A 13,955-nucleotide genomic window follows, 5' to 3' on the forward strand; every position below is an offset into this window, starting at 1 on the left:
AACAATAAAGCTTACAGCACCTGGTATTCCCAGGCGGTCTCCCATCCAAGTACTAACCAGGCCCGACCCTGCTTAGCTTCCGAGATCAGACGAGTTCGGGCGTTCTCAAGGTGGTATGGCCGTAAGCGAAATCTGCTGCCAAAATTGGGCTATTTGAAGAAAAAAAAAAGAGACTCTTTCAGGCTTTCTGAAGAAACTCAGAGACGATTTCAGGCATTTTGAGGGGGAAAAAAGACAATTTAGGATTTTTGAACAATTTCATTGACTCTTTTTTTTTTTTTTTTTTTTTTAAACAATAAAGCTTACAGCACCTGGTATTCCCAGGCGGTCTCCCATCCAAGTACTAACCAGGCCCGACCCTGCTTAGCTTCCGAGATCAGACGAGTTCGGGCGTTCTCAAGGTGGTATGGCCGTAAGCAAAATCTGCTGCCAAAATTGGGCTTTTTGAATGGTTAGAACATTAGGGTAGTAAACCATATAAAGCTTACTAGGTCTCCCATCCAACAATAAAGCTTACAGCACCTGGTATTCCCAGGCGGTCTCCCATCCAAGTACTAACCAGGCCCGACCCTGCTTAGCTTCCGAGATCAGACGAGTTCGGGCGTTCTCAAGGTGGTATGGCCGTAAGCAAAATCTGCTGCCAAAATTGGGCTATTTGAATGGTTAGAACATTAGGGTAGTAAACCATATAAAGCTTACTAGGTCTCCCATCCAACAATAAAGCTTACAGCACCTGGTATTCCCAGGCGGTCTCCCATCCAAGTACTAACCAGGCCCGACCCTGCTTAGCTTCCGAGATCAGACGAGTTCGGGCGTTCTCAAGGTGGTATGGCCGTAAGCGAAAGCTGCTGCCAAAATTGGGCTATTTGAAGAAAAAAAAAAGAGACTCTTTCAGGCTTTCTGAAGAAACTCAGAGACGATTTAAGGCATTTTGAGGGGGAAAAAAGACAATTTAGGATTTTTGAACCATTTCATTGACTCTTTTTTTTTTTTTTTTTTTTTAAACAATAAAGCTTACAGCACCTGGTATTCCCAGGCGGTCTCCCATCCAAGTACTAACCAGGCCCGACCCTGCTTTGCTTCCGAGATCAGACGAGTTCGGGCGTTCTCAAGGTGGTATGGCCGTAAGCAAAATCTGCTGCCAAAATTGGGCTATTTGAATGGTTAGAACATTAGGGTAGTAAACCATATAAAGCTTACTAGGTCTCCCATCCAACAATAAAGCTTACAGCACCTGGTATTCCCAGGCGGTCTCCCATCCAAGTACTAACCAGGCCCGACCCTGCTTAGCTTCCGAGATCAGACGAGTTCGGGCGTTCTCAAGGTGGTATGGCCGTAAGCGAAATCTGCTGCCAAAATTGGGCTATTTGAATGGTTAGAACATTAGGGTAGTAAACCATATAAAGCTTACTAGGTCTCCCATCCAACAATAAAGCTTACAGCACCTGGTATTCCCAGGCGGTCTCCCATCCAAGTACTAACCAGGCCCGACCCTGCTTAGCTTCCGAGATCAGACGAGTTCGGGCGTTCTCAAGGTGGTATGGCCGTAAGCGAAATCTGCTGCCAAAATTGGGCTTTTTGAATGGTTAGAACATTAGGGTAGTAAACCATATAAAGCTTACTAGGTCTCCCATCCAACAATAAAGCTTACAGCACCTGGTATTCCCAGGCGGTCTCCCATCCAAGTACTAACCAGGCCCGACCCTGCTTAGCTTCCGAGATCAGACGAGTTCGGGCGTTCTCAAGGTGGTATGGCCGTAAGCAAAATCTGCTGCCAAAATTGGGCTTTTTGAATGGTTAGAACATTAGGGTAGTAAACCATATAAAGCTTACTAGGTCTCCCATCCAACAATAAAGCTTACAGCACCTGGTATTCCCAGGCGGTCTCCCATCCAAGTACTAACCAGGCCCGACCCTGCTTAGCTTCCGAGATCAGACGAGTTCGGGCGTTCTCAAGGTGGTATGGCCGTAAGCAAAATCTGCTGCCAAAATTGGGCTATTTGAATGGTTAGAACATTAGGGTAGTAAACCATATAAAGCTTACTAGGTCTCCCATCCAACAATAAAGCTTACAGCACCTGGTATTCCCAGGCGGTCTCCCATCCAAGTACTAACCAGGCCCGACCCTGCTTAGCTTCCGAGATCAGACGAGTTCGGGCGTTCTCAAGGTGGTATGGCCGTAAGCGAAATCTGCTGCCAAAATTGGGCTATTTGAAGAAAAAAAAAAGAGACTCTTTCAGGCTTTCTGAAGAAACTCAGAGACGATTTCAGGCATTTTGAGGGGGAAAAAAGACAATTTAGGATTTTTGAACCATTTCATTGACTCTTTTTTTTTTTTTTTTTTTTTAAACAATAAAGCTTACAGCACCTGGTATTCCCAGGCGGTCTCCCATCCAAGTACTAACCAGGCCCGACCCTGCTTAGCTTCCGAGATCAGACGAGTTCGGGCGTTCTCAAGGTGGTATGGCCGTAAGCAAAATCTGCTGCCAAAATTGGGCTTTTTGAATGGTTAGAACATTAGGGTAGTAAACCATATAAAGCTTACTAGGTCTCCCATCCAACAATAAAGCTTACAGCACCTGGTATTCCCAGGCGGTCTCCCATCCAAGTACTAACCAGGCCCGACCCTGCTTAGCTTCCGAGATCAGACGAGTTCGGGCGTTCTCAAGGTGGTATGGCCGTAAGCAAAATCTGCTGCCAAAATTGGGCTATTTGAATGGTTAGAACATTAGGGTAGTAAACCATATAAAGCTTACTAGGTCTCCCATCCAACAATAAAGCTTACAGCACCTGGTATTCCCAGGCGGTCTCCCATCCAAGTACTAACCAGGCCCGACCCTGCTTAGCTTCCGAGATCAGACGAGTTCGGGCGTTCTCAAGGTGGTATGGCCGTAAGCAAAATCTGCTGCCAAAATTGGGCTTTTTGAATGGTTAGAACATTAGGGTAGTAAACCATATAAAGCTTACTAGGTCTCCCATCCAACAATAAAGCTTACAGCACCTGGTATTCCCAGGCGGTCTCCCATCCAAGTACTAACCAGGCCCGACCCTGCTTAGCTTCCGAGATCAGACGAGTTCGGGCGTTCTCAAGGTGGTATGGCCGTAAGCGAAATCTGCTGCCAAAATTGGGCTATTTGAAGAAAAAAAAAAGAGACTCTTTCAGGCTTTCTGAAGAAACTCAGAGACGATTTCAGGCATTTTGAGGGGGAAAAAAGACAATTTAGGATTTTTGAACCATTTCATTGACTCTTTTTTTTTTTTTTTTTTTTTTAAACAATAAAGCTTACAGCACCTGGTATTCCCAGGCGGTCTCCCATCCAAGTACTAACCAGGCCCGACCCTGCTTAGCTTCCGAGATCAGACGAGTTCGGGCGTTCTCAAGGTGGTATGGCCGTAAGCAAAATCTGCTGCCAAAATTGGGCTTTTTGAATGGTTAGAACATTAGGGTAGTAAACCATATAAAGCTTACTAGGTCTCCCATCCAACAATAAAGCTTACAGCACCTGGTATTCCCAGGCGGTCTCCCATCCAAGTACTAACCAGGCCCGACCCTGCTTAGCTTCCGAGATCAGACGAGTTCGGGCGTTCTCAAGGTGGTATGGCCGTAAGCAAAATCTGCTGCCAAAATTGGGCTATTTGAATGGTTAGAACATTAGGGTAGTAAACCATATAAAGCTTACTAGGTCTCCCATCCAACAATAAAGCTTACAGCACCTGGTATTCCCAGGCGGTCTCCCATCCAAGTACTAACCAGGCCCGACCCTGCTTAGCTTCCGAGATCAGACGAGTTCGGGCGTTCTCAAGGTGGTATGGCCGTAAGCAAAATCTGCTGCCAAAATTGGGCTTTTTGAATGGTTAGAACATTAGGGTAGTAAACCATATAAAGCTTACTAGGTCTCCCATCCAACAATAAAGCTTACAGCACCTGGTATTCCCAGGCGGTCTCCCATCCAAGTACTAACCAGGCCCGACCCTGCTTAGCTTCCGAGATCAGACGAGTTCGGGCGTTCTCAAGGTGGTATGGCCGTAAGCAAAATCTGCTGCCAAAATTGGGCTATTTGAATGGTTAGAACATTAGGGTAGTAAACCATATAAAGCTTACTAGGTCTCCCATCCAACAATAAAGCTTACAGCACCTGGTATTCCCAGGCGGTCTCCCATCCAAGTACTAACCAGGCCCGACCCTGCTTAGCTTCCGAGATCAGACGAGTTCGGGCGTTCTCAAGGTGGTATGGCCGTAAGCGAAATCTGCTGCCAAAATTGGGCTATTTGAAGAAAAAAAAAGAGACTCTTTCAGGCTTTCTGAAGAAACTCAGAGACGATTTCAGGCATTTTGAGGGGGAAAAAAGACAATTTAGGATTTTTGAACTATTTCATTGACTCTTTTTTTTTTTTTTTTTTTTTTAAACAATAAAGCTTACAGCACCTGGTATTCCCAGGCGGTCTCCCATCCAAGTACTAACCAGGCCCGACCCTGCTTAGCTTCCGAGATCAGACGAGTTCGGGCGTTCTCAAGGTGGTATGGCCGTAAGCAAAATCTGCTGCCAAAATTGGGCTATTTGAATGGTTAGAACATTAGGGTAGTAAACCATATAAAGCTTACTAGGTCTCCCATCCAACAATAAAGCTTACAGCACCTGGTATTCCCAGGCGGTCTCCCATCCAAGTACTAACCAGGCCCGACCCTGCTTAGCTTCCGAGATCAGACGAGTTCGGGCGTTCTCAAGGTGGTATGGCCGTAAGCAAAATCTGCTGCCAAAATTGGGCTATTTGAATGGTTAGAACATTAGGGTAGTAAACCATATAAAGCTTACTAGGTCTCCCATCCAACAATAAAGCTTACAGCACCTGGTATTCCCAGGCGGTCTCCCATCCAAGTACTAACCAGGCCCGACCCTGCTTAGCTTCCGAGATCAGACGAGTTCGGGCGTTCTCAAGGTGGTATGGCCGTAAGCAAAATCTGCTGCCAAAATTGGGCTTTTTGAATGGTTAGAACATTAGGGTAGTAAACCATATAAAGCTTACTAGGTCTCCCATCCAACAATAAAGCTTACAGCACCTGGTATTCCCAGGCGGTCTCCCATCCAAGTACTAACCAGGCCCGACCCTGCTTAGCTTCCGAGATCAGACGAGTTCGGGCGTTCTCAAGGTGGTATGGCCGTAAGCAAAATCTGCTGCCAAAATTGGGCTATTTGAATGGTTAGAACATTAGGGTAGTAAACCATATAAAGCTTACTAGGTGTCCCATCCAACAATAAAGCTTACAGCACCTGGTATTCCCAGGCGGTCTCCCATCCAAGTACTAACCAGGCCCGACCCTGCTTTGCTTCCGAGATCAGACGAGTTCGGGCGTTCTCAAGGTGGTATGGCCGTAAGCAAAATCTGCTGCCAAAATTGGGCTATTTGAATGGTTAGAACATTAGGGTAGTAAACCATATAAAGCTTACTAGGTCTCCCATCCAACAATAAAGCTTACAGCACCTGGTATTCCCAGGCGGTCTCCCATCCAAGTACTAACCAGGCCCGACCCTGCTTAGCTTCCGAGATCAGACGAGTTCGGGCGTTCTCAAGGTGGTATGGCCGTAAGCGAAATCTGCTGCCAAAATTGGGCTATTTGAATGGTTAGAACATTAGGGTAGTAAACCATATAAAGCTTACTAGGTCTCCCATCCAACAATAAAGCTTACAGCACCTGGTATTCCCAGGCGGTCTCCCATCCAAGTACTAACCAGGCCCGACCCTGCTTAGCTTCCGAGATCAGACGAGTTCGGGCGTTCTCAAGGTGGTATGGCCGTAAGCGAAATCTGCTGCCAAAATTGGGCTTTTTGAATGGTTAGAACATTAGGGTAGTAAACCATATAAAGCTTACTAGGTCTCCCATCCAACAATAAAGCTTACAGCACCTGGTATTCCCAGGCGGTCTCCCATCCAAGTACTAACCAGGCCCGACCCTGCTTAGCTTCCGAGATCAGACGAGTTCGGGCGTTCTCAAGGTGGTATGGCCGTAAGCAAAATCTGCTGCCAAAATTGGGCTTTTTGAATGGTTAGAACATTAGGGTAGTAAACCATATAAAGCTTACTAGGTCTCCCATCCAACAATAAAGCTTACAGCACCTGGTATTCCCAGGCGGTCTCCCATCCAAGTACTAACCAGGCCCGACCCTGCTTAGCTTCCGAGATCAGACGAGTTCGGGCGTTCTCAAGGTGGTATGGCCGTAAGCAAAATCTGCTGCCAAAATTGGGCTATTTGAATGGTTAGAACATTAGGGTAGTAAACCATATAAAGCTTACTAGGTCTCCCATCCAACAATAAAGCTTACAGCACCTGGTATTCCCAGGCGGTCTCCCATCCAAGTACTAACCAGGCCCGACCCTGCTTAGCTTCCGAGATCAGACGAGTTCGGGCGTTCTCAAGGTGGTATGGCCGTAAGCGAAATCTGCTGCCAAAATTGGGCTATTTGAAGAAAAAAAAAAGAGACTCTTTCAGGCTTTCTGAAGAAACTCAGAGACGATTTCAGGCATTTTGAGGGGGAAAAAAGACAATTTAGGATTTTTGAACCATTTCATTGACTCATTTTTTTTTTTTTTTTTTTTTTAAACAATAAAGCTTACAGCACCTGGTATTCCCAGGCGGTCTCCCATCCAAGTACTAACCAGGCCCGACCCTGCTTAGCTTCCGAGATCAGACGAGTTCGGGCGTTCTCAAGGTGGTATGGCCGTAAGCGAAATCTGCTGCCAAAATTGGGCTTTTTGAATGGTTAGAACATTAGGGTAGTAAACCATATAAAGCTTACTAGGTCTCCCATCCAACAATAAAGCTTACAGCACCTGGTATTCCCAGGCGGTCTCCCATCCAAGTACTAACCAGGCCCGACCCTGCTTAGCTTCCGAGATCAGACGAGTTCGGGCGTTCTCAAGGTGGTATGGCCGTAAGCAAAATCTGCTGCCAAAATTGGGCTTTTTGAATGGTTAGAACATTAGGGTAGTAAACCATATAAAGCTTACTAGGTCTCCCATCCAACAATAAAGCTTACAGCACCTGGTATTCCCAGGCGGTCTCCCATCCAAGTACTAACCAGGCCCGACCCTGCTTAGCTTCCGAGATCAGACGAGTTCGGGCGTTCTCAAGGTGGTATGGCCGTAAGCAAAATCTGCTGCCAAAATTGGGCTATTTGAATGGTTAGAACATTAGGGTAGTAAACCATATAAAGCTTACTAGGTCTCCCATCCAACAATAAAGCTTACAGCACCTGGTATTCCCAGGCGGTCTCCCATCCAAGTACTAACCAGGCCCGACCCTGCTTAGCTTCCGAGATCAGACGAGTTCGGGCGTTCTCAAGGTGGTATGGCCGTAAGCGAAATCTGCTGCCAAAATTGGGCTATTTGAAGAAAAAAAAAGAGACTCTTTCAGGCTTTCTGAAGAAACTCAGAGACGATTTCAGGCATTTTGAGGGGGAAAAAAGACAATTTAGGATTTTTGAACAATTTCATTGACTCTTTTTTTTTTTTTTTTTTTTTAAACAATAAAGCTTACAGCACCTGGTATTCCCAGGCGGTCTCCCATCCAAGTACTAACCAGGCCCGACCCTGCTTAGCTTCCGAGATCAGACGAGTTCGGGCGTTCTCAAGGTGGTATGGCCGTAAGCAAAATCTGCTGCCAAAATTGGGCTATTTGAATGGTTAGAACATTAGGGTAGTAAACCATATAAAGCTTACTAGGTCTCCCATCCAACAATAAAGCTTACAGCACCTGGTATTCCCAGGCGGTCTCCCATCCAAGTACTAACCAGGCCCGACCCTGCTTAGCTTCCGAGATCAGACGAGTTCGGGCGTTCTCAAGGTGGTATGGCCGTAAGCAAAATCTGCTGCCAAAATTGGGCTATTTGAATGGTTAGAACATTAGGGTAGTAAACCATATAAAGCTTACTAGGTCTCCCATCCAACAATAAAGCTTACAGCACCTGGTATTCCCAGGCGGTCTCCCATCCAAGTACTAACCAGGCCCGACCCTGCTTAGCTTCCGAGATCAGACGAGTTCGGGCGTTCTCAAGGTGGTATGGCCGTAAGCAAAATCTGCTGCCAAAATTGGGCTTTTTGAATGGTTAGAACATTAGGGTAGTAAACCATATAAAGCTTACTAGGTCTCCCATCCAACAATAAAGCTTACAGCACCTGGTATTCCCAGGCGGTCTCCCATCCAAGTACTAACCAGGCCCGACCCTGCTTAGCTTCCGAGATCAGACGAGTTCGGGCGTTCTCAAGGTGGTATGGCCGTAAGCAAAATCTGCTGCCAAAATTGGGCTATTTGAATGGTTAGAACATTAGGGTAGTAAACCATATAAAGCTTACTAGGTGTCCCATCCAACAATAAAGCTTACAGCACCTGGTATTCCCAGGCGGTCTCCCATCCAAGTACTAACCAGGCCCGACCCTGCTTTGCTTCCGAGATCAGACGAGTTCGGGCGTTCTCAAGGTGGTATGGCCGTAAGCAAAATCTGCTGCCAAAATTGGGCTATTTGAATGGTTAGAACATTAGGGTAGTAAACCATATAAAGCTTACTAGGTCTCCCATCCAACAATAAAGCTTACAGCACCTGGTATTCCCAGGCGGTCTCCCATCCAAGTACTAACCAGGCCCGACCCTGCTTAGCTTCCGAGATCAGACGAGTTCGGGCGTTCTCAAGGTGGTATGGCCGTAAGCGAAATCTGCTGCCAAAATTGGGCTATTTGAATGGTTAGAACATTAGGGTAGTAAACCATATAAAGCTTACTAGGTCTCCCATCCAACAATAAAGCTTACAGCACCTGGTATTCCCAGGCGGTCTCCCATCCAAGTACTAACCAGGCCCGACCCTGCTTAGCTTCCGAGATCAGACGAGTTCGGGCGTTCTCAAGGTGGTATGGCCGTAAGCGAAATCTGCTGCCAAAATTGGGCTTTTTGAATGGTTAGAACATTAGGGTAGTAAACCATATAAAGCTTACTAGGTCTCCCATCCAACAATAAAGCTTACAGCACCTGGTATTCCCAGGCGGTCTCCCATCCAAGTACTAACCAGGCCCGACCCTGCTTAGCTTCCGAGATCAGACGAGTTCGGGCGTTCTCAAGGTGGTATGGCCGTAAGCAAAATCTGCTGCCAAAATTGGGCTTTTTGAATGGTTAGAACATTAGGGTAGTAAACCATATAAAGCTTACTAGGTCTCCCATCCAACAATAAAGCTTACAGCACCTGGTATTCCCAGGCGGTCTCCCATCCAAGTACTAACCAGGCCCGACCCTGCTTAGCTTCCGAGATCAGACGAGTTCGGGCGTTCTCAAGGTGGTATGGCCGTAAGCAAAATCTGCTGCCAAAATTGGGCTATTTGAATGGTTAGAACATTAGGGTAGTAAACCATATAAAGCTTACTAGGTCTCCCATCCAACAATAAAGCTTACAGCACCTGGTATTCCCAGGCGGTCTCCCATCCAAGTACTAACCAGGCCCGACCCTGCTTAGCTTCCGAGATCAGACGAGTTCGGGCGTTCTCAAGGTGGTATGGCCGTAAGCGAAATCTGCTGCCAAAATTGGGCTATTTGAAGAAAAAAAAAAGAGACTCTTTCAGGCTTTCTGAAGAAACTCAGAGACGATTTCAGGCATTTTGAGGGGGAAAAAAGACAATTTAGGATTTTTGAACCATTTCATTGACTCATTTTTTTTTTTTTTTTTTTTTTAAACAATAAAGCTTACAGCACCTGGTATTCCCAGGCGGTCTCCCATCCAAGTACTAACCAGGCCCGACCCTGCTTAGCTTCCGAGATCAGACGAGTTCGGGCGTTCTCAAGGTGGTATGGCCGTAAGCAAAATCTGCTGCCAAAATTGGGCTTTTTGAATGGTTAGAACATTAGGGTAGTAAACCATATAAAGCTTACTAGGTCTCCCATCCAACAATAAAGCTTACAGCACCTGGTATTCCCAGGCGGTCTCCCATCCAAGTACTAACCAGGCCCGACCCTGCTTAGCTTCCGAGATCAGACGAGTTCGGGCGTTCTCAAGGTGGTATGGCCGTAAGCAAAATCTGCTGCCAAAATTGGGCTTTTTGAATGGTTAGAACATTAGGGTAGTAAACCATATAAAGCTTACTAGGTCTCCCATCCAACAATAAAGCTTACAGCACCTGGTATTCCCAGGCGGTCTCCCATCCAAGTACTAACCAGGCCCGACCCTGCTTAGCTTCCGAGATCAGACGAGTTCGGGCGTTCTCAAGGTGGTATGGCCGTAAGCAAAATCTGCTGCCAAAATTGGGCTATTTGAATGGTTAGAACATTAGGGTAGTAAACCATATAAAGCTTACTAGGTCTCCCATCCAACAATAAAGCTTACAGCACCTGGTATTCCCAGGCGGTCTCCCATCCAAGTACTAACCAGGCCCGACCCTGCTTAGCTTCCGAGATCAGACGAGTTCGGGCGTTCTCAAGGTGGTATGGCCGTAAGCGAAATCTGCTGCCAAAATTGGGCTATTTGAAGAAAAAAAAAGAGACTCTTTCAGGCTTTCTGAAGAAACTCAGAGACGATTTCAGGCATTTTGAGGGGGAAAAAAGACAATTTAGGATTTTTGAACTATTTCATTGACTCTTTTTTTTTTTTTTTTTTTTTAAACAATAAAGCTTACAGCACCTGGTATTCCCAGGCGGTCTCCCATCCAAGTACTAACCAGGCCCGACCCTGCTTAGCTTCCGAGATCAGACGAGTTCGGGCGTTCTCAAGGTGGTATGGCCGTAAGCAAAATCTGCTGCCAAAATTGGGCTATTTGAATGGTTAGAACATTAGGGTAGTAAACCATATAAAGCTTACTAGGTCTCCCATCCAACAATAAAGCTTACAGCACCTGGTATTCCCAGGCGGTCTCCCATCCAAGTACTAACCAGGCCCGACCCTGCTTAGCTTCCGAGATCAGACGAGTTCGGGCGTTCTCAAGGTGGTATGGCCGTAAGCAAAATCTGCTGCCAAAATTGGGCTATTTGAATGGTTAGAACATTAGGGTAGTAAACCATATAAAGCTTACTAGGTCTCCCATCCAACAATAAAGCTTACAGCACCTGGTATTCCCAGGCGGTCTCCCATCCAAGTACTAACCAGGCCCGACCCTGCTTAGCTTCCGAGATCAGACGAGTTCGGGCGTTCTCAAGGTGGTATGGCCGTAAGCAAAATCTGCTGCCAAAATTGGGCTTTTTGAATGGTTAGAACATTAGGGTAGTAAACCATATAAAGCTTACTAGGTCTCCCATCCAACAATAAAGCTTACAGCACCTGGTATTCCCAGGCGGTCTCCCATCCAAGTACTAACCAGGCCCGACCCTGCTTAGCTTCCGAGATCAGACGAGTTCGGGCGTTCTCAAGGTGGTATGGCCGTAAGCAAAATCTGCTGCCAAAATTGGGCTATTTGAATGGTTAGAACATTAGGGTAGTAAACCATATAAAGCTTACTAGGTGTCCCATCCAACAATAAAGCTTACAGCACCTGGTATTCCCAGGCGGTCTCCCATCCAAGTACTAACCAGGCCCGACCCTGCTTTGCTTCCGAGATCAGACGAGTTCGGGCGTTCTCAAGGTGGTATGGCCGTAAGCAAAATCTGCTGCCAAAATTGGGCTATTTGAATGGTTAGAACATTAGGGTAGTAAACCATATAAAGCTTACTAGGTCTCCCATCCAACAATAAAGCTTACAGCACCTGGTATTCCCAGGCGGTCTCCCATCCAAGTACTAACCAGGCCCGACCCTGCTTAGCTTCCGAGATCAGACGAGTTCGGGCGTTCTCAAGGTGGTATGGCCGTAAGCGAAATCTGCTGCCAAAATTGGGCTATTTGAATGGTTAGAACATTAGGGTAGTAAACCATATAAAGCTTACTAGGTCTCCCATCCAACAATAAAGCTTACAGCACCTGGTATTCCCAGGCGGTCTCCCATCCAAGTACTAACCAGGCCCGACCCTGCTTAGCTTCCGAGATCAGACGAGTTCGGGCGTTCTCAAGGTGGTATGGCCGTAAGCGAAATCTGCTGCCAAAATTGGGCTTTTTGAATGGTTAGAACATTAGGGTAGTAAACCATATAAAGCTTACTAGGTCTCCCATCCAACAATAAAGCTTACAGCACCTGGTATTCCCAGGCGGTCTCCCATCCAAGTACTAACCAGGCCCGACCCTGCTTAGCTTCCGAGATCAGACGAGTTCGGGCGTTCTCAAGGTGGTATGGCCGTAAGCAAAATCTGCTGCCAAAATTGGGCTTTTTGAATGGTTAGAACATTAGGGTAGTAAACCATATAAAGCTTACTAGGTCTCCCATCCAACAATAAAGCTTACAGCACCTGGTATTCCCAGGCGGTCTCCCATCCAAGTACTAACCAGGCCCGACCCTGCTTAGCTTCCGAGATCAGACGAGTTCGGGCGTTCTCAAGGTGGTATGGCCGTAAGCAAAATCTGCTGCCAAAATTGGGCTATTTGAATGGTTAGAACATTAGGGTAGTAAACCATATAAAGCTTACTAGGTCTCCCATCCAACAATAAAGCTTACAGCACCTGGTATTCCCAGGCGGTCTCCCATCCAAGTACTAACCAGGCCCGACCCTGCTTAGCTTCCGAGATCAGACGAGTTCGGGCGTTCTCAAGGTGGTATGGCCGTAAGCGAAATCTGCTGCCAAAATTGGGCTATTTGAAGAAAAAAAAAAGAGACTCTTTCAGGCTTTCTGAAGAAACTCAGAGACGATTTCAGGCATTTTGAGGGGGAAAAAAGACAATTTAGGATTTTTGAACCATTTCATTGACTCATTTTTTTTTTTTTTTTTTTTTTAAACAATAAAGCTTACAGCACCTGGTATTCCCAGGCGGTCTCCCATCCAAGTACTAACCAGGCCCGACCCTGCTTAGCTTCCGAGATCAGACGAGTTCGGGCGTTCTCAAGGTGGTATGGCCGTAAGCAAAATCTGCTGCCAAAATTGGGCTTTTTGAATGGTTAGAACATTAGGGTAGTAAACCATATAAAGCTTACTAGGTCTCCCATCCAACAATAAAGCTTACAGCACCTGGTATTCCCAGGCGGTCTCCCATCCAAGTACTAACCAGGCCCGACCCTGCTTAGCTTCCGAGATCAGACGAGTTCGGGCGTTCTCAAGGTGGTATGGCCGTAAGCAAAATCTGCTGCCAAAATTGGGCTTTTTGAATGGTTAGAACATTAGGGTAGTAAACCATATAAAGCTTACTAGGTCTCCCATCCAACAATAAAGCTTACAGCACCTGGTATTCCCAGGCGGTCTCCCATCCAAGTACTAACCAGGCCCGACCCTGCTTAGCTTCCGAGATCAGACGAGTTCGGGCGTTCTCAAGGTGGTATGGCCGTAAGCAAAATCTGCTGCCAAAATTGGGCTATTTGAATGGTTAGAACATTAGGGTAGTAAACCATATAAAGCTTACTAGGTCTCCCATCCAACAATAAAGCTTACAGCACCTGGTATTCCCAGGCGGTCTCCCATCCAAGTACTAACCAGGCCCGACCCTGCTTAGCTTCCGAGATCAGACGAGTTCGGGCGTTCTCAAGGTGGTATGGCCGTAAGCGAAATCTGCTGCCAAAATTGGGCTATTTGAAGAAAAAAAAAGAGACTCTTTCAGGCTTTCTGAAGAAACTCAGAGACGATTTCAGGCATTTTGAGGGGGAAAAAAGACAATTTAGGATTTTTGAACTATTTCATTGACTCTTTTTTTTTTTTTTTTTTTTTTAAACAATAAAGCTTACAGCACCTGGTATTCCCAGGCGGTCTCCCATCCAAGTACTAACCAGGCCCGACCCTGCTTAGCTTCCGAGATCAGACGAGTTCGGGCGTTCTCAAGGTGGTATGGCCGTAAGCAAAATCTGCTGCCAAAATTGGGCTATTTGAATGGTTAGAACATTAGGGTAGTAAACCATATAAAGCTTACTAGGTCTCCCAT

General features: G+C 46.4%; 62 non-coding genes across 62 annotated transcripts; all 62 read right to left on the reverse strand.

Moving 5' to 3' along the window:
- Positions 1-8: 8 nt before the first annotated feature.
- On the reverse strand, positions 9-127 carry LOC148963638 (5S ribosomal RNA). Its single transcript, XR_016151885.1, has one exon. It is a non-coding gene; the product is annotated as a 5S ribosomal RNA (ribosomal RNA).
- Positions 128-299: 172 nt separating this feature from the next.
- LOC148963639 (5S ribosomal RNA) lies at positions 300-418 on the reverse strand. Its single transcript, XR_016151886.1, has one exon. It is a non-coding gene; the product is annotated as a 5S ribosomal RNA (ribosomal RNA).
- Positions 419-510: 92 nt separating this feature from the next.
- Positions 511-629, reverse strand: LOC148963640 (5S ribosomal RNA). The gene has a single exon (XR_016151887.1). It is a non-coding gene; the product is annotated as a 5S ribosomal RNA (ribosomal RNA).
- Positions 630-721: 92 nt separating this feature from the next.
- Positions 722-840, reverse strand: LOC148963641 (5S ribosomal RNA). The gene has a single exon (XR_016151888.1). It is a non-coding gene; the product is annotated as a 5S ribosomal RNA (ribosomal RNA).
- A 171-nt stretch (positions 841-1,011) lies between these two features.
- LOC148963642 (5S ribosomal RNA) lies at positions 1,012-1,130 on the reverse strand. Its single transcript, XR_016153223.1, has one exon. It is a non-coding gene; the product is annotated as a 5S ribosomal RNA (ribosomal RNA).
- Positions 1,131-1,222: 92 nt separating this feature from the next.
- LOC148963643 (5S ribosomal RNA) lies at positions 1,223-1,341 on the reverse strand. Its single transcript, XR_016151889.1, has one exon. It is a non-coding gene; the product is annotated as a 5S ribosomal RNA (ribosomal RNA).
- Positions 1,342-1,433: 92 nt separating this feature from the next.
- LOC148963644 (5S ribosomal RNA) lies at positions 1,434-1,552 on the reverse strand. Its single transcript, XR_016151890.1, has one exon. It is a non-coding gene; the product is annotated as a 5S ribosomal RNA (ribosomal RNA).
- A 92-nt stretch (positions 1,553-1,644) lies between these two features.
- On the reverse strand, positions 1,645-1,763 carry LOC148963645 (5S ribosomal RNA). Its single transcript, XR_016151891.1, has one exon. It is a non-coding gene; the product is annotated as a 5S ribosomal RNA (ribosomal RNA).
- A 92-nt stretch (positions 1,764-1,855) lies between these two features.
- On the reverse strand, positions 1,856-1,974 carry LOC148963646 (5S ribosomal RNA). The gene has a single exon (XR_016151892.1). It is a non-coding gene; the product is annotated as a 5S ribosomal RNA (ribosomal RNA).
- Positions 1,975-2,066: 92 nt separating this feature from the next.
- LOC148963647 (5S ribosomal RNA) lies at positions 2,067-2,185 on the reverse strand. The gene has a single exon (XR_016151893.1). It is a non-coding gene; the product is annotated as a 5S ribosomal RNA (ribosomal RNA).
- Positions 2,186-2,356: 171 nt separating this feature from the next.
- Positions 2,357-2,475, reverse strand: LOC148963648 (5S ribosomal RNA). The gene has a single exon (XR_016151895.1). It is a non-coding gene; the product is annotated as a 5S ribosomal RNA (ribosomal RNA).
- Positions 2,476-2,567: 92 nt separating this feature from the next.
- LOC148963649 (5S ribosomal RNA) lies at positions 2,568-2,686 on the reverse strand. The gene has a single exon (XR_016151896.1). It is a non-coding gene; the product is annotated as a 5S ribosomal RNA (ribosomal RNA).
- Positions 2,687-2,778: 92 nt separating this feature from the next.
- LOC148963650 (5S ribosomal RNA) lies at positions 2,779-2,897 on the reverse strand. Its single transcript, XR_016151897.1, has one exon. It is a non-coding gene; the product is annotated as a 5S ribosomal RNA (ribosomal RNA).
- A 92-nt stretch (positions 2,898-2,989) lies between these two features.
- Positions 2,990-3,108, reverse strand: LOC148963651 (5S ribosomal RNA). The gene has a single exon (XR_016151898.1). It is a non-coding gene; the product is annotated as a 5S ribosomal RNA (ribosomal RNA).
- A 172-nt stretch (positions 3,109-3,280) lies between these two features.
- On the reverse strand, positions 3,281-3,399 carry LOC148963652 (5S ribosomal RNA). Its single transcript, XR_016151899.1, has one exon. It is a non-coding gene; the product is annotated as a 5S ribosomal RNA (ribosomal RNA).
- Positions 3,400-3,491: 92 nt separating this feature from the next.
- On the reverse strand, positions 3,492-3,610 carry LOC148963653 (5S ribosomal RNA). Its single transcript, XR_016151900.1, has one exon. It is a non-coding gene; the product is annotated as a 5S ribosomal RNA (ribosomal RNA).
- A 92-nt stretch (positions 3,611-3,702) lies between these two features.
- Positions 3,703-3,821, reverse strand: LOC148963654 (5S ribosomal RNA). The gene has a single exon (XR_016151901.1). It is a non-coding gene; the product is annotated as a 5S ribosomal RNA (ribosomal RNA).
- Positions 3,822-3,913: 92 nt separating this feature from the next.
- On the reverse strand, positions 3,914-4,032 carry LOC148963655 (5S ribosomal RNA). Its single transcript, XR_016151902.1, has one exon. It is a non-coding gene; the product is annotated as a 5S ribosomal RNA (ribosomal RNA).
- A 92-nt stretch (positions 4,033-4,124) lies between these two features.
- Positions 4,125-4,243, reverse strand: LOC148963656 (5S ribosomal RNA). The gene has a single exon (XR_016151903.1). It is a non-coding gene; the product is annotated as a 5S ribosomal RNA (ribosomal RNA).
- Positions 4,244-4,414: 171 nt separating this feature from the next.
- Positions 4,415-4,533, reverse strand: LOC148963657 (5S ribosomal RNA). Its single transcript, XR_016151904.1, has one exon. It is a non-coding gene; the product is annotated as a 5S ribosomal RNA (ribosomal RNA).
- Positions 4,534-4,625: 92 nt separating this feature from the next.
- On the reverse strand, positions 4,626-4,744 carry LOC148963658 (5S ribosomal RNA). The gene has a single exon (XR_016151906.1). It is a non-coding gene; the product is annotated as a 5S ribosomal RNA (ribosomal RNA).
- Positions 4,745-4,836: 92 nt separating this feature from the next.
- On the reverse strand, positions 4,837-4,955 carry LOC148963659 (5S ribosomal RNA). The gene has a single exon (XR_016151907.1). It is a non-coding gene; the product is annotated as a 5S ribosomal RNA (ribosomal RNA).
- A 92-nt stretch (positions 4,956-5,047) lies between these two features.
- Positions 5,048-5,166, reverse strand: LOC148963660 (5S ribosomal RNA). Its single transcript, XR_016151908.1, has one exon. It is a non-coding gene; the product is annotated as a 5S ribosomal RNA (ribosomal RNA).
- A 92-nt stretch (positions 5,167-5,258) lies between these two features.
- On the reverse strand, positions 5,259-5,377 carry LOC148963661 (5S ribosomal RNA). The gene has a single exon (XR_016153224.1). It is a non-coding gene; the product is annotated as a 5S ribosomal RNA (ribosomal RNA).
- A 92-nt stretch (positions 5,378-5,469) lies between these two features.
- On the reverse strand, positions 5,470-5,588 carry LOC148963662 (5S ribosomal RNA). The gene has a single exon (XR_016151909.1). It is a non-coding gene; the product is annotated as a 5S ribosomal RNA (ribosomal RNA).
- Positions 5,589-5,680: 92 nt separating this feature from the next.
- Positions 5,681-5,799, reverse strand: LOC148963663 (5S ribosomal RNA). The gene has a single exon (XR_016151910.1). It is a non-coding gene; the product is annotated as a 5S ribosomal RNA (ribosomal RNA).
- Positions 5,800-5,891: 92 nt separating this feature from the next.
- Positions 5,892-6,010, reverse strand: LOC148963664 (5S ribosomal RNA). Its single transcript, XR_016151912.1, has one exon. It is a non-coding gene; the product is annotated as a 5S ribosomal RNA (ribosomal RNA).
- Positions 6,011-6,102: 92 nt separating this feature from the next.
- On the reverse strand, positions 6,103-6,221 carry LOC148963665 (5S ribosomal RNA). Its single transcript, XR_016151913.1, has one exon. It is a non-coding gene; the product is annotated as a 5S ribosomal RNA (ribosomal RNA).
- Positions 6,222-6,313: 92 nt separating this feature from the next.
- Positions 6,314-6,432, reverse strand: LOC148963666 (5S ribosomal RNA). The gene has a single exon (XR_016151914.1). It is a non-coding gene; the product is annotated as a 5S ribosomal RNA (ribosomal RNA).
- Positions 6,433-6,605: 173 nt separating this feature from the next.
- On the reverse strand, positions 6,606-6,724 carry LOC148963667 (5S ribosomal RNA). Its single transcript, XR_016151915.1, has one exon. It is a non-coding gene; the product is annotated as a 5S ribosomal RNA (ribosomal RNA).
- Positions 6,725-6,816: 92 nt separating this feature from the next.
- On the reverse strand, positions 6,817-6,935 carry LOC148963668 (5S ribosomal RNA). Its single transcript, XR_016151916.1, has one exon. It is a non-coding gene; the product is annotated as a 5S ribosomal RNA (ribosomal RNA).
- A 92-nt stretch (positions 6,936-7,027) lies between these two features.
- On the reverse strand, positions 7,028-7,146 carry LOC148963669 (5S ribosomal RNA). The gene has a single exon (XR_016151918.1). It is a non-coding gene; the product is annotated as a 5S ribosomal RNA (ribosomal RNA).
- A 92-nt stretch (positions 7,147-7,238) lies between these two features.
- On the reverse strand, positions 7,239-7,357 carry LOC148963670 (5S ribosomal RNA). The gene has a single exon (XR_016151919.1). It is a non-coding gene; the product is annotated as a 5S ribosomal RNA (ribosomal RNA).
- Positions 7,358-7,527: 170 nt separating this feature from the next.
- On the reverse strand, positions 7,528-7,646 carry LOC148963671 (5S ribosomal RNA). Its single transcript, XR_016151920.1, has one exon. It is a non-coding gene; the product is annotated as a 5S ribosomal RNA (ribosomal RNA).
- Positions 7,647-7,738: 92 nt separating this feature from the next.
- On the reverse strand, positions 7,739-7,857 carry LOC148963672 (5S ribosomal RNA). The gene has a single exon (XR_016151921.1). It is a non-coding gene; the product is annotated as a 5S ribosomal RNA (ribosomal RNA).
- Positions 7,858-7,949: 92 nt separating this feature from the next.
- On the reverse strand, positions 7,950-8,068 carry LOC148963673 (5S ribosomal RNA). Its single transcript, XR_016151922.1, has one exon. It is a non-coding gene; the product is annotated as a 5S ribosomal RNA (ribosomal RNA).
- Positions 8,069-8,160: 92 nt separating this feature from the next.
- Positions 8,161-8,279, reverse strand: LOC148963674 (5S ribosomal RNA). Its single transcript, XR_016151923.1, has one exon. It is a non-coding gene; the product is annotated as a 5S ribosomal RNA (ribosomal RNA).
- A 92-nt stretch (positions 8,280-8,371) lies between these two features.
- On the reverse strand, positions 8,372-8,490 carry LOC148963675 (5S ribosomal RNA). Its single transcript, XR_016153225.1, has one exon. It is a non-coding gene; the product is annotated as a 5S ribosomal RNA (ribosomal RNA).
- A 92-nt stretch (positions 8,491-8,582) lies between these two features.
- LOC148963676 (5S ribosomal RNA) lies at positions 8,583-8,701 on the reverse strand. Its single transcript, XR_016151924.1, has one exon. It is a non-coding gene; the product is annotated as a 5S ribosomal RNA (ribosomal RNA).
- A 92-nt stretch (positions 8,702-8,793) lies between these two features.
- On the reverse strand, positions 8,794-8,912 carry LOC148963677 (5S ribosomal RNA). The gene has a single exon (XR_016151925.1). It is a non-coding gene; the product is annotated as a 5S ribosomal RNA (ribosomal RNA).
- Positions 8,913-9,004: 92 nt separating this feature from the next.
- LOC148963678 (5S ribosomal RNA) lies at positions 9,005-9,123 on the reverse strand. The gene has a single exon (XR_016151926.1). It is a non-coding gene; the product is annotated as a 5S ribosomal RNA (ribosomal RNA).
- Positions 9,124-9,215: 92 nt separating this feature from the next.
- On the reverse strand, positions 9,216-9,334 carry LOC148963679 (5S ribosomal RNA). Its single transcript, XR_016151927.1, has one exon. It is a non-coding gene; the product is annotated as a 5S ribosomal RNA (ribosomal RNA).
- Positions 9,335-9,426: 92 nt separating this feature from the next.
- Positions 9,427-9,545, reverse strand: LOC148963680 (5S ribosomal RNA). Its single transcript, XR_016151929.1, has one exon. It is a non-coding gene; the product is annotated as a 5S ribosomal RNA (ribosomal RNA).
- A 173-nt stretch (positions 9,546-9,718) lies between these two features.
- Positions 9,719-9,837, reverse strand: LOC148963681 (5S ribosomal RNA). Its single transcript, XR_016151930.1, has one exon. It is a non-coding gene; the product is annotated as a 5S ribosomal RNA (ribosomal RNA).
- Positions 9,838-9,929: 92 nt separating this feature from the next.
- On the reverse strand, positions 9,930-10,048 carry LOC148963682 (5S ribosomal RNA). The gene has a single exon (XR_016151931.1). It is a non-coding gene; the product is annotated as a 5S ribosomal RNA (ribosomal RNA).
- Positions 10,049-10,140: 92 nt separating this feature from the next.
- Positions 10,141-10,259, reverse strand: LOC148963683 (5S ribosomal RNA). The gene has a single exon (XR_016151932.1). It is a non-coding gene; the product is annotated as a 5S ribosomal RNA (ribosomal RNA).
- A 92-nt stretch (positions 10,260-10,351) lies between these two features.
- On the reverse strand, positions 10,352-10,470 carry LOC148963684 (5S ribosomal RNA). The gene has a single exon (XR_016151933.1). It is a non-coding gene; the product is annotated as a 5S ribosomal RNA (ribosomal RNA).
- Positions 10,471-10,640: 170 nt separating this feature from the next.
- On the reverse strand, positions 10,641-10,759 carry LOC148963685 (5S ribosomal RNA). The gene has a single exon (XR_016151934.1). It is a non-coding gene; the product is annotated as a 5S ribosomal RNA (ribosomal RNA).
- Positions 10,760-10,851: 92 nt separating this feature from the next.
- On the reverse strand, positions 10,852-10,970 carry LOC148963686 (5S ribosomal RNA). The gene has a single exon (XR_016151935.1). It is a non-coding gene; the product is annotated as a 5S ribosomal RNA (ribosomal RNA).
- A 92-nt stretch (positions 10,971-11,062) lies between these two features.
- LOC148963687 (5S ribosomal RNA) lies at positions 11,063-11,181 on the reverse strand. The gene has a single exon (XR_016151936.1). It is a non-coding gene; the product is annotated as a 5S ribosomal RNA (ribosomal RNA).
- Positions 11,182-11,273: 92 nt separating this feature from the next.
- LOC148963688 (5S ribosomal RNA) lies at positions 11,274-11,392 on the reverse strand. Its single transcript, XR_016151937.1, has one exon. It is a non-coding gene; the product is annotated as a 5S ribosomal RNA (ribosomal RNA).
- A 92-nt stretch (positions 11,393-11,484) lies between these two features.
- Positions 11,485-11,603, reverse strand: LOC148963689 (5S ribosomal RNA). The gene has a single exon (XR_016153226.1). It is a non-coding gene; the product is annotated as a 5S ribosomal RNA (ribosomal RNA).
- Positions 11,604-11,695: 92 nt separating this feature from the next.
- LOC148963690 (5S ribosomal RNA) lies at positions 11,696-11,814 on the reverse strand. The gene has a single exon (XR_016151938.1). It is a non-coding gene; the product is annotated as a 5S ribosomal RNA (ribosomal RNA).
- Positions 11,815-11,906: 92 nt separating this feature from the next.
- Positions 11,907-12,025, reverse strand: LOC148963691 (5S ribosomal RNA). The gene has a single exon (XR_016151940.1). It is a non-coding gene; the product is annotated as a 5S ribosomal RNA (ribosomal RNA).
- Positions 12,026-12,117: 92 nt separating this feature from the next.
- Positions 12,118-12,236, reverse strand: LOC148963692 (5S ribosomal RNA). The gene has a single exon (XR_016151941.1). It is a non-coding gene; the product is annotated as a 5S ribosomal RNA (ribosomal RNA).
- Positions 12,237-12,328: 92 nt separating this feature from the next.
- LOC148963693 (5S ribosomal RNA) lies at positions 12,329-12,447 on the reverse strand. The gene has a single exon (XR_016151942.1). It is a non-coding gene; the product is annotated as a 5S ribosomal RNA (ribosomal RNA).
- Positions 12,448-12,539: 92 nt separating this feature from the next.
- On the reverse strand, positions 12,540-12,658 carry LOC148963694 (5S ribosomal RNA). Its single transcript, XR_016151943.1, has one exon. It is a non-coding gene; the product is annotated as a 5S ribosomal RNA (ribosomal RNA).
- A 173-nt stretch (positions 12,659-12,831) lies between these two features.
- Positions 12,832-12,950, reverse strand: LOC148963695 (5S ribosomal RNA). The gene has a single exon (XR_016151944.1). It is a non-coding gene; the product is annotated as a 5S ribosomal RNA (ribosomal RNA).
- A 92-nt stretch (positions 12,951-13,042) lies between these two features.
- LOC148963696 (5S ribosomal RNA) lies at positions 13,043-13,161 on the reverse strand. The gene has a single exon (XR_016151945.1). It is a non-coding gene; the product is annotated as a 5S ribosomal RNA (ribosomal RNA).
- A 92-nt stretch (positions 13,162-13,253) lies between these two features.
- On the reverse strand, positions 13,254-13,372 carry LOC148963697 (5S ribosomal RNA). The gene has a single exon (XR_016151946.1). It is a non-coding gene; the product is annotated as a 5S ribosomal RNA (ribosomal RNA).
- A 92-nt stretch (positions 13,373-13,464) lies between these two features.
- On the reverse strand, positions 13,465-13,583 carry LOC148963698 (5S ribosomal RNA). The gene has a single exon (XR_016151947.1). It is a non-coding gene; the product is annotated as a 5S ribosomal RNA (ribosomal RNA).
- Positions 13,584-13,754: 171 nt separating this feature from the next.
- On the reverse strand, positions 13,755-13,873 carry LOC148963699 (5S ribosomal RNA). Its single transcript, XR_016151948.1, has one exon. It is a non-coding gene; the product is annotated as a 5S ribosomal RNA (ribosomal RNA).
- Positions 13,874-13,955: the final 82 nt, after the last annotated feature.

Source organism: Pimephales promelas, assembly GCF_988280905.1.
Source record: "Pimephales promelas chromosome 3 unlocalized genomic scaffold, fPimPro1.hap1.1 SUPER_3_unloc_1, whole genome shotgun sequence".
NCBI classification, from domain to species: domain Eukaryota; kingdom Metazoa; phylum Chordata; class Actinopteri; order Cypriniformes; family Leuciscidae; genus Pimephales; species Pimephales promelas.